The following is a 13,031-nucleotide window of genomic DNA, read 5'->3' on the forward strand; positions in this document are numbered from 1 at the left end:
ATAAGAAAAAAAGGAGAGGTTGGGAGCTTCAGTAACCCACTAGCCTGAAAGCGGCCCTCAGCCTCTCATCCAGACTGGCCAGGCACCCCAGTGGGGACCCCCACCTTAAAGGGGGTGCGGGCAGCCTAAATACACCCATCAGCCTGTCATCCAGGCTGGCTAGGCACCCAAGCAGGACCCCCACCCTGATCCGGGACACCCTTCAGGGCAAACCAGCCGGCCCCCACCCGTGCACCAGGCCTCTATCCTATACTACAGGCAGGGCAGGACAGCGCGAGCTGCCATCAGGGCCCCATGGGCAGCCCTGGGCAGCAGGGCATAAGCCCCGCCCCCAGCCTGGACTCCTATGTGCCACCTGAGCCCCAGCTGGGACCCCCGTGCCACCTAAGCCCCGCACTGCTAAGCCCCGCCCCCAGCCGGGATCCTATGACTATTGGAGAGCAGGAAAGTGCCCCTGGGCCCTGGGTCACTGTGGTGATCCGGCCATCGGTAAGTAGAAAAGTGCGGCTTGCGGGCAGCCCCCAGCTGCGCCTGATCAGGGAGCAGGAAAGCCCGGCCTGAGGACAGCCCCCAGCTGGGCCTGCTCCCTGGTCGCCATGGGGATCCGGGAGCAGGAGAGCAAGCCCAGCCTGTGGGCAGCTCCAAGCTGGGCCTTCTCCCCCGTTGCCATGGCGATCCGGGAGCAGGAAAGCCCGGCTTGCAAGCAGCACCCCCATCCTGGCCATAGCTCAAGGGAGAGTACAGCATGCAGTGGAGGCCAGGAGCCTGAGAGATCAACACAGAGGGGCTCCTGCTCCAAGCCTCCATGGTGTGGCTGGGGGCAGGCCCCCAGCAGACACACACACACACACACACACACACACACACACGGGACACCTGCTCTGAACCTGGTCACCTCTTACTGCCCCCCCCCACACTGACCTCGTTGCCCCCAACTGCCCCCCTCTGCTGACCTGGTTGCCTCTAACTTCCCCTCCCTTACTGACCTGGTCGCCCCCAACTGCCCCCTCATTGGCCTAGTCACTCCTCCCTGCCCTCCCATGCCAGCTTAATTGCCCCCAACTGCACCCCCCTGCCAGCCTGGTTGCCCCTAACTGCCCCCCTCATGCCGCCCTGATCACCTCCACCACTTACTGCCCCGCCCCCCCCCCCCCCGCTGGCCTGGTCTCCCCTAACTGCCTCTCCCTGCCAGCCTGGTTGCCCCTCATGCCCCCGGCCTGGTAACCCCACGCAGTCTGTGCTTTCAGTCGTTTGGTCATCCCTAACTAACCCCATGCCGGCCTGATTGTAGGCAGCCATCTTGTGATGGCATGAGGGTTAATTTGCATATTACCTCTTTATTATATAGGACTAGAGGCTTGGTGCATGAATTTGTGCACCAGTGGGGTCCCTCGACCTGGCCTGCAAGAATCACTCTGAAACCGGCTCTCTGAAATCCCATGAGGGATCCCAGATTGCGAGAGGGTGCAGGCCAGGCTGAGGGACCCCACCAGTGCACGATCGGGGCCGGAGAGTAACCACAGGAGGGCTCTAGGGCCTGTCCAGCCCATCTCACCCGGTCCCAATCGGCCAGACCCCAGCAGCAAGCTAACCTACCAAAGTGTCTGCCCCCTGGTGGTCAGTGCACATCCTAGTTACCAGTCGAACGGTCAAATGGTTGAACAGTCACTTAGGCTTTTATATATCTACACTAATAAAAGAGAAAAATGGTAATTGGCGTACGACGCTACCCTTTTCATTGGCTCATCTGGGCTATATGCAAATTAACTGCCAACTAAGATTGACAGTTAACTGCCAACAAGATGGCGGTTAATTTGCATATGGAGGCACAATACAGGGAGGCGAAAGGGAAAGCAGGAAGAAGCCCCCTGCCACTGACAGTGATCGGAAACCCAGGGGGGAGCTAAGAGCTGGGGAGCAGGGCGAAGGCGGCCCTGGTGCCGCCTTTGCCCTGCCCCCCAGCCATGATCGGAGAATCAGGCGCCTTTGCCGCCCTGGCCAGTGATAGCAGGAAGTAGGGGTGGAGCCAGCGATGGGAGCTGGGCACGGTCGAAGCTCGCAGTCCCGGGAGCTAGGGGTCCTTTGCCTGGGCCTAAAGTGGAGCCCACGATCGCGGGGCCGCTGCAGCTGCGGGTCCCCGCTGCCCAGGCCGGACGCCTCAGCCAGAGGCATCCTGCAGGGGCGGGGCAGAGCCCGCATAATCGTGGCGCCCCCCGCTGCCACTGCGGGTCCCCGCTGCCCGGGCTGGACGCCTAGGCCAGAGGCGTTAGGCCTGGGCAGGGGCGAAGCCTGCAACTGCGGGGAGCTGGGGGTCCCCTGCCCAGGCCTGACACCTCTGCTGGAGGCCTCAGGCCTGGTCAAGGGGCCGATCCGGTGATTGGTGATTGGAGGGTGATGAGGGTCAACTCCTCTGGCTGAGGCATCAGGCCTGGGCGGGGGGCTGAGCTAGGGATTGGGGAAATATGATGGTCCCCTTGCCCAGGCCTGAAGCCTGGGTCAGAGGCGTCAGGCTTGGGCAGGGGGTGGAGCAAGCGATCAGAGGGAGATGGGGGTCCCCTGCCCAGGCATGATTCCTGGGCCAGAGGCTTCAGGCCTGGGCGGGGGCCAGAGCCAGTGATCGGGGGGAGATGGGGGTCCCCTTTGCAAGCCTGACACCTCTGGCCGAGGCATCAGGCCTGGGCAAGGGGCAGAGCCAGCAATTGGAGGGGTCTGGGGGTCCCCTGCCCAGGCCTGATGCCTGGGCCAGAGGCATCAGGCCTGGGCTGGGGCCAGAACCAGTGATTGGGTGAAATGAGGGTCCCCTGCCCAGTCCTGACACCTCTGTCAGCGGCGTCAGGCCTGGGCAAGGGGCCGATCCTGCGATTGGAGGGTGATGGGGGTCAACGCCTGAGGGCTCCCAGTATGTGAGAGGCGGCAGGCTGGGCTGAGGGACACTCCCCCCCACACACACACACCCAGTGCACGAATTTCGTGCACCGGGCCCCTAGTATATATATAGATTTTCCCTACTGTTAAGGGTGTTTCTTTACACCTCTTTCTGTTCCAATGATCCATTTGTCTGTTTGAACCAATACACACCACTTTATCAGTCTCTTTTAAAAAATAAATTTTTTATCGATTTCAGAAAGAGGGAGAGGGAGAGAGAGATAGAAACATCAATGATGAGAGAGACTCATCAGCTGCCTCCTGCACACTCCCTCCTGGGGATTGAGCTAGTAACCCAGGCATTTGCCCTGACCAGAAATCTAACTGTGACCTCCCGCTTCATAGAATAATGCTCAACCACTGAGCAACACTGGCTGGGCTACTTTATCAGTCTTGATAAATGATATTGGAACTTCAATCATTCATCTTTTTCTTCAGGAGAATTCTAGCTATTCTCAGGCTTTTCTTTTCAATATACATTCCTATATATAAAAGAGAAACATGGTAATTGGCGTACGACTGCTACCCTTCCCATTGGTTAATCAGGGCAATATGCAAATTAACTGCCAGCCAAGATGGCGGCCGGCAGTCAAGCAGCTTGAAACTAACATGAGGCTTGCTTGCTTCAGTGACGAAGGAAACCACCGTTCCCCGCCTGCCTTGCCGGTCTCTGAACCTGCAGTCTAAGAAGCATTGTAACAAATATAGAAGCTAAACAAAACCCCAGAAACCTGCTTTCAGCAAGCCGGGATCTCAGAGCTGTAGTTATACATTGTTTCGATTATAGAACCGAAACAAACCAGACACCTGCTTTCAGCTGCAGCAGAGGCCTAAGAGCTGGAGCCTCAGAGCTAAAGCTGGCCCAGAATAAAAAGAAAAAGAAAAAAAGGAGCAGTTGGGAGCTTCAGCCCTGAGCCTCACACCCAGACTGGCCAGGCACCCCAGTGGGGACCCCCACCCTGATCCAGGACACCCTCAGGGCAAACCAGCCAGCCCCACCCATGCACCAGGCCTCTATCCTATATAGTAAAAGGGTAATATGCCTCCCAGCACCGGGATCAGTGGAGCCAAGAGGCCTCCCGGCACCAGGATCAGCATGACAGGGGGCAGCGCCCAAACCCCCTGATCGCCCTGCGGCTCTGTGTGTGACAGGGGGCAGGGCCACAACCTCCCTATCGACCCTGCTCTGTTCCTGACAGGGGAAGGCGCCCCAACCCCCTGATCAGCCCTGCTCTGTGCCTGATAGGGGGGAGCTCCCCAACCCCCTGATCGCCCTGTGGCTCTGTGTGTGACAGGATGCGGAGCCCCAACCCCACCCCCCCACAGGCCCTGATCTCTGTGTGATGGGGTAGAGCCATAACCTCCCCATTGGCCCTGCCCTGAGTGTGACAGTGGCGGCGCCCAACCCCCTGATCCGCCCTGCTCTGTGTGTGACAGGGGGGAGCTCCTCAACCCCCTGATGGGCCCTGCTCTGTGCGTGACAGGGGGGAGCTCCCCAACCCCCTGATCAGCCCTGCTCTGTGTGTGACAGGGGGCAGCGCCCTAACCCCCTGATTGGCCCTGCTCTGTGCATGACACGGGGTGGCGCTGCAACCTCCCCATCAACCCTGCCTTTAGTGTGACAGGAGCCCTACCCACCAATCAGCCCTACCCTGAGCGTGACTGAGGGTGGCATCACAACCTCCCAATCCACCCTGCTCTGTACATGACAGGGGGCGGCGCCCCAACTCCCCAATCGGCCCTGCTCTGAGCCCAACCAGGGGCTGCACCTAGGGATTGGGCCTGCCCTCTGCCACCCGGGAGCAGGCCGAAGCCAGCAGGGCGTTATCTCCCTAGGGGTCCCTGACTGCGAGAGGGCATAGGCCAGGCTGAGGGACCCCCATCCCCCCAAGTGCACAAATTTTTGTGCACTGGGCCTCTAGTTTTAAATAAATTTGTTGAGTTTTATAAAAATATTCATTGGGTTTTTAAAATTTATATATTTATATATTGAGGTTTGAATTAACAAAAGTGAAACAGGATGCAGAAAAAATAGGTTTACAGTTGTTGGTTTGGAAAATAATGCAATAGATAATAAATAATAATACAAGAATAAACTCTGTTTCATGTACTTGCAATTGTAAACCTACTTTTGCCTCACCCTGTATATCTTACTATACAAGCTTATTTAACATCCTATCTAATAAAAACAGAATATGTAAATTCACTGACACTTTGCAACAAAGATGGCGACACCCTCTCCCCTCAGCACCACCGGAATCCCCCAGTCCTTTAAGCCCTCGCTATGGGGGCGAGTGGCAAGAAGCACCCCAGTTCCCCACAGCAAGCAGACAGCAGGTGATGCTTGCCCCTCGCCATGGCAAGCACACAGCAGGGCCCCTGCAGTAAGCAACAGGGCCCTGCTTGCCCCTGGCCACTGCAGCAAGGGGCAAGCAGGCCCCCACAGAGAGAAGACACCAGGGCCTGCGGTGGTGTCAAGCAGGCAGGTCCACAGAGAACCACAGGAAGTGGGCCTAAGCTGTCAGTAGGACATCCCCTGAGTGCGCCCAGATTGGAGAGGGTTCAGGTCAGGCTCAGGGACTCCCCTCCCTGTGCATGAATTATATGCACCAGACCTCTAGTATTTCGATAAAATTGTATTTTCTTCTATTATAATCTAGCAAATATTATGTTATACTTATTGTTGGCTACCTAATACTTCTTAGGCATATTGTAGATGGCATATTATTATTACTATTATATTTTCTTATTGCTGCCTGTGTTTTAAAATGTAATTGACTTTTGTATTTGATTTTGCATCCAGAAACATTGCTAAATTTTATGTTCCAAATATAAATATACTAGTGGCCTGGTGCACAAAATTCATGCACATTAAAAGGGAATGAATTAGAGGAAATATTTTAATATTGCTATTTTCCCTTTCTCTATAATAGAAATGTCAGAGATGAAAGAAAATTAGTAAAATGCATATGAAAATCTCCCTCCTGTCAGTCTTGAGCACTCCATGGGACCCAGAGTCAAGTCCCCGCCCACCCGTGTATACCTCAAAATCGTGCAAGACCTAGAACCGGCCAGCCGCACCCCTGTCAAGCCCCACAGGGCAGGGGGCACAGCCTCAGGCCCCCCAGCCCAGCATCAGGTGGTGGGGCACAGCCTCAGGTCCCCCTTCAAGCCCGGTCGGGTGGGGTTGTGGCCTCAGGTCCCCTGGCCCCAGTGCGAGGGTGCGAGGGTGTGAGGGTGTGAGGGCGCAACAAGCATTTGCCTATTACCTCTTTATTCTATAGGATTTGCAATTCTTATGCATGTCACTTCACTTTCTTGTCTTATTACCTTAGACAAGTGGTCAGCAAACTCATTAGTCAACAGAGCCAAATATAAACAGTACAACGATTGAAATTTCTTTTGAGAGCCAAATTTTTAAAACTTAAACTATATAGGTAGGTACATTGTTATTAACTTAATTAGGGTACTCCTAAGGCTTAGGAGGAGCCACACTCAAGGGGCCAAAGAGCCACATGTGGCTCGCGAGCCGCAGTTTGCCGACCACGGCCTTAGACACAAAATTGAATAAAAGTGGTGCTAGAAGGTAGTCTTGTCTTTTATGATCTAAAAGGGAACAACTTTAGCTCAGCATGGCTCAGTGGTTAAGTACTTACCTATGATCCAGGAGGTCACAGTTCAATTCCTGGTCAGGGCATATGCCTGGATTTCAGGCTCCATCCCAAGTGTGGGGCATGCAGGAGGCAGCCGATTATCATTTATGTTTTTGTCTCTCTCTTCCTCTCCCTTCCTCTCTGAAATCAATGACAATATATTTTTTAAAAAATAAATAAAAGGGAACAACTTTAGCCCTGGCTGATGTTGCTCTGTGGTTAGAGTGTCAGCCTGTGCACCAAAGGGTCTTGGGTTCAATTTCCAGTCAAGGGCACATACCTGAGCTGCAGGTTCTACACTCAGGGTGATTGCAGTAGGCAATTGATCTCTCTCTCTCCCCACCCCCTCTCTCTCTCTGTGTCTCCCCCTCCCTCCCTCTCTTTGACTCTCTAAAAATCAATGGAAAAATATCCTCAGGTAAGATTTAACTAGAAAATAAATAAATAAAAGGGAACATTTTAAATATTCTATTATTAGAATATATTGAGAATTTTATCCTTACTCACTAGGTGTTTTTATCAACCAATGTTGAATTTCATAAAGAGCTTTTATGACTCTAATGAGATAAGAATCTAATTTTTCTCATTTACATTATTTATATTAAAAACTAATATAACAGACTTTTTAATGTTACATGAGACTTGCATTACTGGAGTAAACCCAAATTATTCAATATATATTAACCTTTGGGTATATTCTCAGTTTTGTTTTGTTTTGTTTGCTACTACAATACACATAGTTTTTATATTCATGTTAATGAATAAGATGGTTCTATAAATTTTCTTTTTCTTTCTGTCCTTGACAGGTTTTGCTAGAATCACTTAGTTTTCTAGAATTATTTGGAGGGGGGTGGTGGGTAATGTTTTCTCTTTTTCTATTTTGTGTTATCTACATTATTTTCTGTAAGATCAAAGGATTTGCTCTTTGAATGTTTGATAAAACTTGCCTACCAGACTATCTGAATCTCGTCTTTTAACTTAGTGAAGGTTTTTCATTACTATTTTAATATATTTTATTTTCAGTTACAGTTTACTTTCAATAGTATTTTATATTAATTTCAGGTATACAGCAGAGTGGATAGACAATCGTATATTCATCAATATTTCTCTGCCCTTATCGCTTCTCGGCCTTTTGGCTAAGATCAAGTGTAGTATCTGTTCTTATCAGTTTAATATTTCTCTGCCCACTGATTTTGAACTAAACTCTAAGTTGCTTTGGAAAATGGAATGTGAGCAGAAGGAACAGGATGCCAGTTCTTTTACTTCTGCCTCTGAGTGAAAGCTTTAAGAGGCATGTGAATTGTTGGCACAGAAGCAGCACTTTCAGCCACATAATGGGAAGCAGCAGAGCAGAGCCCAGCCCATTTAAAGCCTCTAGCTGAACTGTAGCTGACCCAGGATTCTGTGTAACATGAGTAAGGAATAATTTTTTACTGGTAGAAGCACTAAGCTTTCGAACCCATTTGTTACTATAGGAAAGTTGACTGAAACAGATATTGGCATCTTAAAGTGAGGTGCTCCTGTAACAAAAAAAATCAAAGTCTGCATTGACCTTGGGTCCAAGAGACAAATTGTAAAGAAACTGCTCTTGAAGGCTAGAAAAATGGGGACCCACAGTAGGCATTGACAAAACATTCAGCAAGCTTGCAATAACATGGAAAGCAGATAATGTACTTAATGAATGAGTAGCTTTGAGGGAAGAGGTTTCAAAAACAGAATGTTACTAGTGTAACCTGGTTATTCCCCACCCCTGGAATTGTCAGATGAACTCAGAAAAGAAGGGAAGGAGGAAAAATGAGAGCAACAGGGAATTGTAGGTATTGCAGACTTGGAAATAGAAGTGTTTCTGTTAGTAAAAGATAAATGGAAATGCTTTGAGCAACAAAGGCATCATTTAGGCTCAGATGAAGATACATGCCCAAATAAAAGGCATTGCCATTCACAAACTTTGTTAAAAATACTGAATGGCCCTAGCTGGTTTGGCTCAGTGGCTAGAGCGTTGGCCTGCAGACTGGAGGGTCCCAGGTTTGATTCCGGTCAAGGGCACATGCTTGGGTTGCGGGCTTGAGCCCCAGTAGGGGGCGTGCAGGAAGCAGCCGATCAATGATTCTCTCTGATCATTGATGATTCTATCTTTATCTCCCTCTCTCTTTCTCTCTGAAATCAATAAAAATATATTTTTTAAAAAATGCTGAATGCTTAAAGTGACCCCTGGACAATCAGGTTAGTTGCATAAAATGGCTTAGCAAAAAAAAAGAGATGCCCACAGTCTCTTTAAAGCTTGGTAGCTCAAGTTACCTGTAAGTCTAGAGAGAAAGACGTATCTCAAAAGAACGCAGGAAGTAGGGGCGAGGGGGTGGGCTATTTGCAAATGTTTCGGATTGAAATTAAAAATAAAATTTTAAACAACATTTTTGAAAGAGTTCTTTCCAAAAGTTCTAATAGTCTGAATTAAAGAAACTAACTATTAAGGCATAAAACAACCTTAAGGACCCCTCTTTTTTGCAAGGACGGAACAGGCTCAGCAAACTGCTCAAGCCCCAAAGTTGCATATTATCCTATGCCCTTAAGAGATGTTTCCAACAAATATAACAGAAAAAAAGGCTTTTCCAGAGAGAAGAACCTAGGGAAACAATGGAATGAGCAAAATAAAGGCCTAATCAAGTAACATCCTCTTTCCTAAGGGAGTGTTTGTTGCAGCTATATTTTCTATCCTATGATTATATATTTGAGAGAGGTGCCCTTTTATTTGATAGATCTCCAGACATTCACCCAATGAGAAAACTATTATGAGACCCTTGGTTTTGAGCTTTGTGCTGAGATTGCATAAAATATTCAAGGCCTCTTTACTAGGGGTGGTAGTGAACATCTTTTGAATGAAGGAGGAAGAAAACTGAATATTTTTAATCAAGATAGCACACAGTAGTGTATTTCCTTGTCATAGATCTCAACCTGTTGACTTTGGGCTTGGGCATGGATTTGCTTTGACAATGAGCCAGTTGTGCTTAAATACTTTGAGTTACAAATGAGTTCCCACCATTTCTGTTGCTCTTTACTTCACCTTAAAAATAAGAACAGACTGCTCCCCACAGAGCGCCTTTCATCTTGGGTCTTGGGATGAAGAGACACATGGAGCAGAGCCACAGGCCAGAGCAACTTTGGGGCAGGGCAGTAGCTGACTTCCAGCTACATGCTGCAAGTCCATGCCCAATGTGAGAAGGAAGTACATTTTTGTCATTGTAAGACACTGAGATTCACAGCACTCTATGACCACAGGAAACCTAAAAGAGATACTTAGCTTATTATTTTTCATACTTTCTTTTCTTTTCCCAATTAAAGAACTTAAGGTTATGAAATTTTCTCTCTAAGTACTGCTTTTAGCTGTATTTCATAAGGTTGGACATATAATATGCTCATAACCATTCAGTTCTAAATATTTTATAACTTCTGTTTCCATCTTTTGTCCCTGTCTAATTTAAAATGATTTTCCCAATGTTCAAATATTTGGGAGAGATATGGTTATTATTTTTTATTGATTTCTAATTTGATTGCATTTTAGTAAGAAAAGGCGATTCAGATTATAGCAATTCTTTGAAATTTCTTGAAGCGTTTATTAGGGCCCCGTGAGAATCAATTTTAATAAACGTCACAAATGCAGTAGAAAAGAATGTATGCTGATACAGAGGCCAAAACCAAACAAGCATATTACAACAATACAACAACAGAACACACATCATTTGTATTCTCAAAGTCATTGATAAGTATGCTTCCCTAGTTACACTTTCCCGTGTGCACCTAGGAAGGTTTCGTCTGGAACGGTATCTAGAAAACCCTCTGCCAAGAGGAGGTTTAGTGATACTAATTTTTAAAAAAATCATTTGTTCACTTAAACGAAGGATGGTAGGGCCGGGGTGGTGGGTGGAGAGGGGATCAGTGGGAATAACCGCTGGCCTTGGGAAAGGACATTGCGTACTGGGACAGAATGGGGATCTGGAGATGTGTCCACAGCCTTTCCATCATCCATCTCACCTCTTAACCCGCCCCCGCCCAGCAATTGAAATGAAAGACACACTTAATGGCAGGCACAGTGTGTTAGGAAACAAATGAGAAACCAGCAGACTACCCCCAGTGGAAGGAGGACAGTAAGTATCTCCAAGTTTAAAACAAGAGTCTGTCTGGGATCTTAAAGTGATCACTCTAGTATCCCTGATTGGAATGTGTATGAATCAGGAATGCAACTAAGATTACCAAGTAGTGCATCAGTTTCCTAGGGGAAAGGATAGTTGAATGCTTACAGTGTTTTCACACCTGCTAATGCTGTAAATTTTCTTTTGTTCCAGTCAAGACAACATTATGCAGGCCCTGCTAGTCAGACAATAACCAGTCATACAAAATCCTTTTCAAAGCTGTTAGCATTTCCTTAAAAACTGCTTCCAGTTCTGATGTCATTAGGAAATAAGAAATTTAACTTTTATAATCCTATGAGATTTCAGGGGTTAACATTTTGATAGTTTTTCAGGTTTCCCCCTTCATTAAGAAAAAGAAAGACTTATATTAAAGGTGAATAAAATCCAGGTATAAGTCAAATATTTTCAGATACAATTTACAAAAATCACTCTCTGATATCTTTATCCAACGGTGTGATGAGACATTTTAGAACTATTCCCCTTGGTGAATCACGCTAGAGGGCTTAATTGGGAATCTGAATCATACTTCCTCTATTCTGGAACAAGGACTAAAAATCATTTCCAGAAGTGAACAATTTCCTCATTTCTTTATGGAAGAGTACATTTCATTATTTTACTAGATAAAATAAATTACGGTTATCAAAAGCTCTTGAAATAATAAAAATGGCAGACATTATAATTGCTTTTTTATCACTTTTTAAAAAATATATTTTATTGATTTTTTACAGAGAGGAAGGAAGAGGGATAGAGAGTTAGAAACATTGATGAGAGAGAAACATCGATCAGCTGCCTCCTGCACGCCCCCTACTGGTGATGTGCCTGCAACCAAGGTACATGCCCTTGGCCGGAATCGAACCTGGGACCCTTGAGTCCACAGGCCAACGCTCTATCCACTGAGCCAAACCGGTTAGGGCTGCTTTTTTATCACTTTTAAAGAGTTATTAAATTCACTTATGGTAGCCTCCCCTTGTCCATGGAGGATATGTTCAAGACCCCCAGTGGATGCCTGAAACAGGATGTATGGAACTATATATCTACTAGAGGCCTGGTGCACAAAATTCGCCTACTGGGGGTGGGGGGGGGGAGGCCTCAGCCTGGCCTGCGCTCTCTCACAGTCCAGGACCCCTTGGTGGGCCTAAGTTGGCACTCAGACAACCCTCTTACAGTCTGGGAGCCCTCGCTCCTTACTGCCCACCTCTCACTGCTCCTTACCACTCAGCTTGCTGCTCCTTAATGCTACCGCAGAGGCAGGAGAGGCTCCCACCTCTGCCGCTGTGCTTGCCAGCTGTGAGCCCGGCTTCTGGCTGAGCGGCGCTCCCCCTGTGGGAGCGCATTGACCACCAGGGGGCAGCTCATACGTTGAGCATATGCCCCCTGGTGGTCAGTGTGCATCATAGAGACTGGTCATTCTGGTCGTTCCGCCATAATAGTAGCTTAGGCTTTTATTATATAGACTAGAGGCCCAGTGCATGAAATTCATGCACGGGTGGAGGGGTCCCCTCAGCCCAGCCTGCACCCTCTCCAATCTGGGACCCCTTAGGGGATGTCCGACTGCTGGTTTAGGCCCGATTTATCTTCCATAAACTGGTAGTCGGACATCCCTCTCACAATATGGGACCGCTGGCTCCTTACTGCTCTGCCTGCCTTCCTGATCGCACCTAACTGCACCCCCTGCCAGCCTAGTCACCCCCAACTGCCACCCCTGCCGGCCTGGTTGACCCTAACTGCCCCCCTCCCCCGCCAGCTTGGTCACCCCATACTACTGCCCCTTTTGCCGGCCTTGTTGCCACCAACTGCCCCCTACTACTAGACTGGTCGCCTCTAACTGCCCCCACCCACCGGCCTTGTCACCCCTTACTGCCCCCCTGCCAGCCTGGTTGCCCCCAACTGTCCCACCCACTGGCCTGGTCACCCCCAACTGCTCCCCCTGCCAGCCTGGTTGCCCCCAACTGCCCCCCCCCACTGGCCTGGTCACCCCCAACTGGCCCCCTGCCAGCCTGGTCACTCCATTCAGCCTTCTGTTCAGTTGTTTGGCCATCCCTCACTAACGCCCCTGCTGGCCTGGTCGCCCCACATGGCCTACTGTTCGGTCGTCCATCTGGTTGTTTTGGTTGTGATGATCCCTGGCTTTTTATACATTAGGACTAGGGGCCCAGTGCAAGAATTCGTGCACCTTGAAAGGAACTGTGGCTGTAAGGCTGCGGTGGGCACAGGGGTGGGTCTTGGCCCATCCTACATGCCCCCACCCAGCCTCTCCTTCCATGGC

At 49.0% G+C, this 13,031-nt stretch overlaps 1 pseudogene; it reads left to right on the forward strand.

Annotated features, from left to right (window-relative positions):
- Positions 1-7,694: 7,694 nt before the first annotated feature.
- LOC132229091 (U2 spliceosomal RNA) lies at positions 7,695-7,864 on the forward strand (annotated as a pseudogene).
- Positions 7,865-13,031: the final 5,167 nt, after the last annotated feature.

Source organism: Myotis daubentonii, chromosome 2 (assembly GCF_963259705.1).
Source record: "Myotis daubentonii chromosome 2, mMyoDau2.1, whole genome shotgun sequence".
In the NCBI taxonomy this organism is placed as follows: domain Eukaryota; kingdom Metazoa; phylum Chordata; class Mammalia; order Chiroptera; family Vespertilionidae; genus Myotis; species Myotis daubentonii.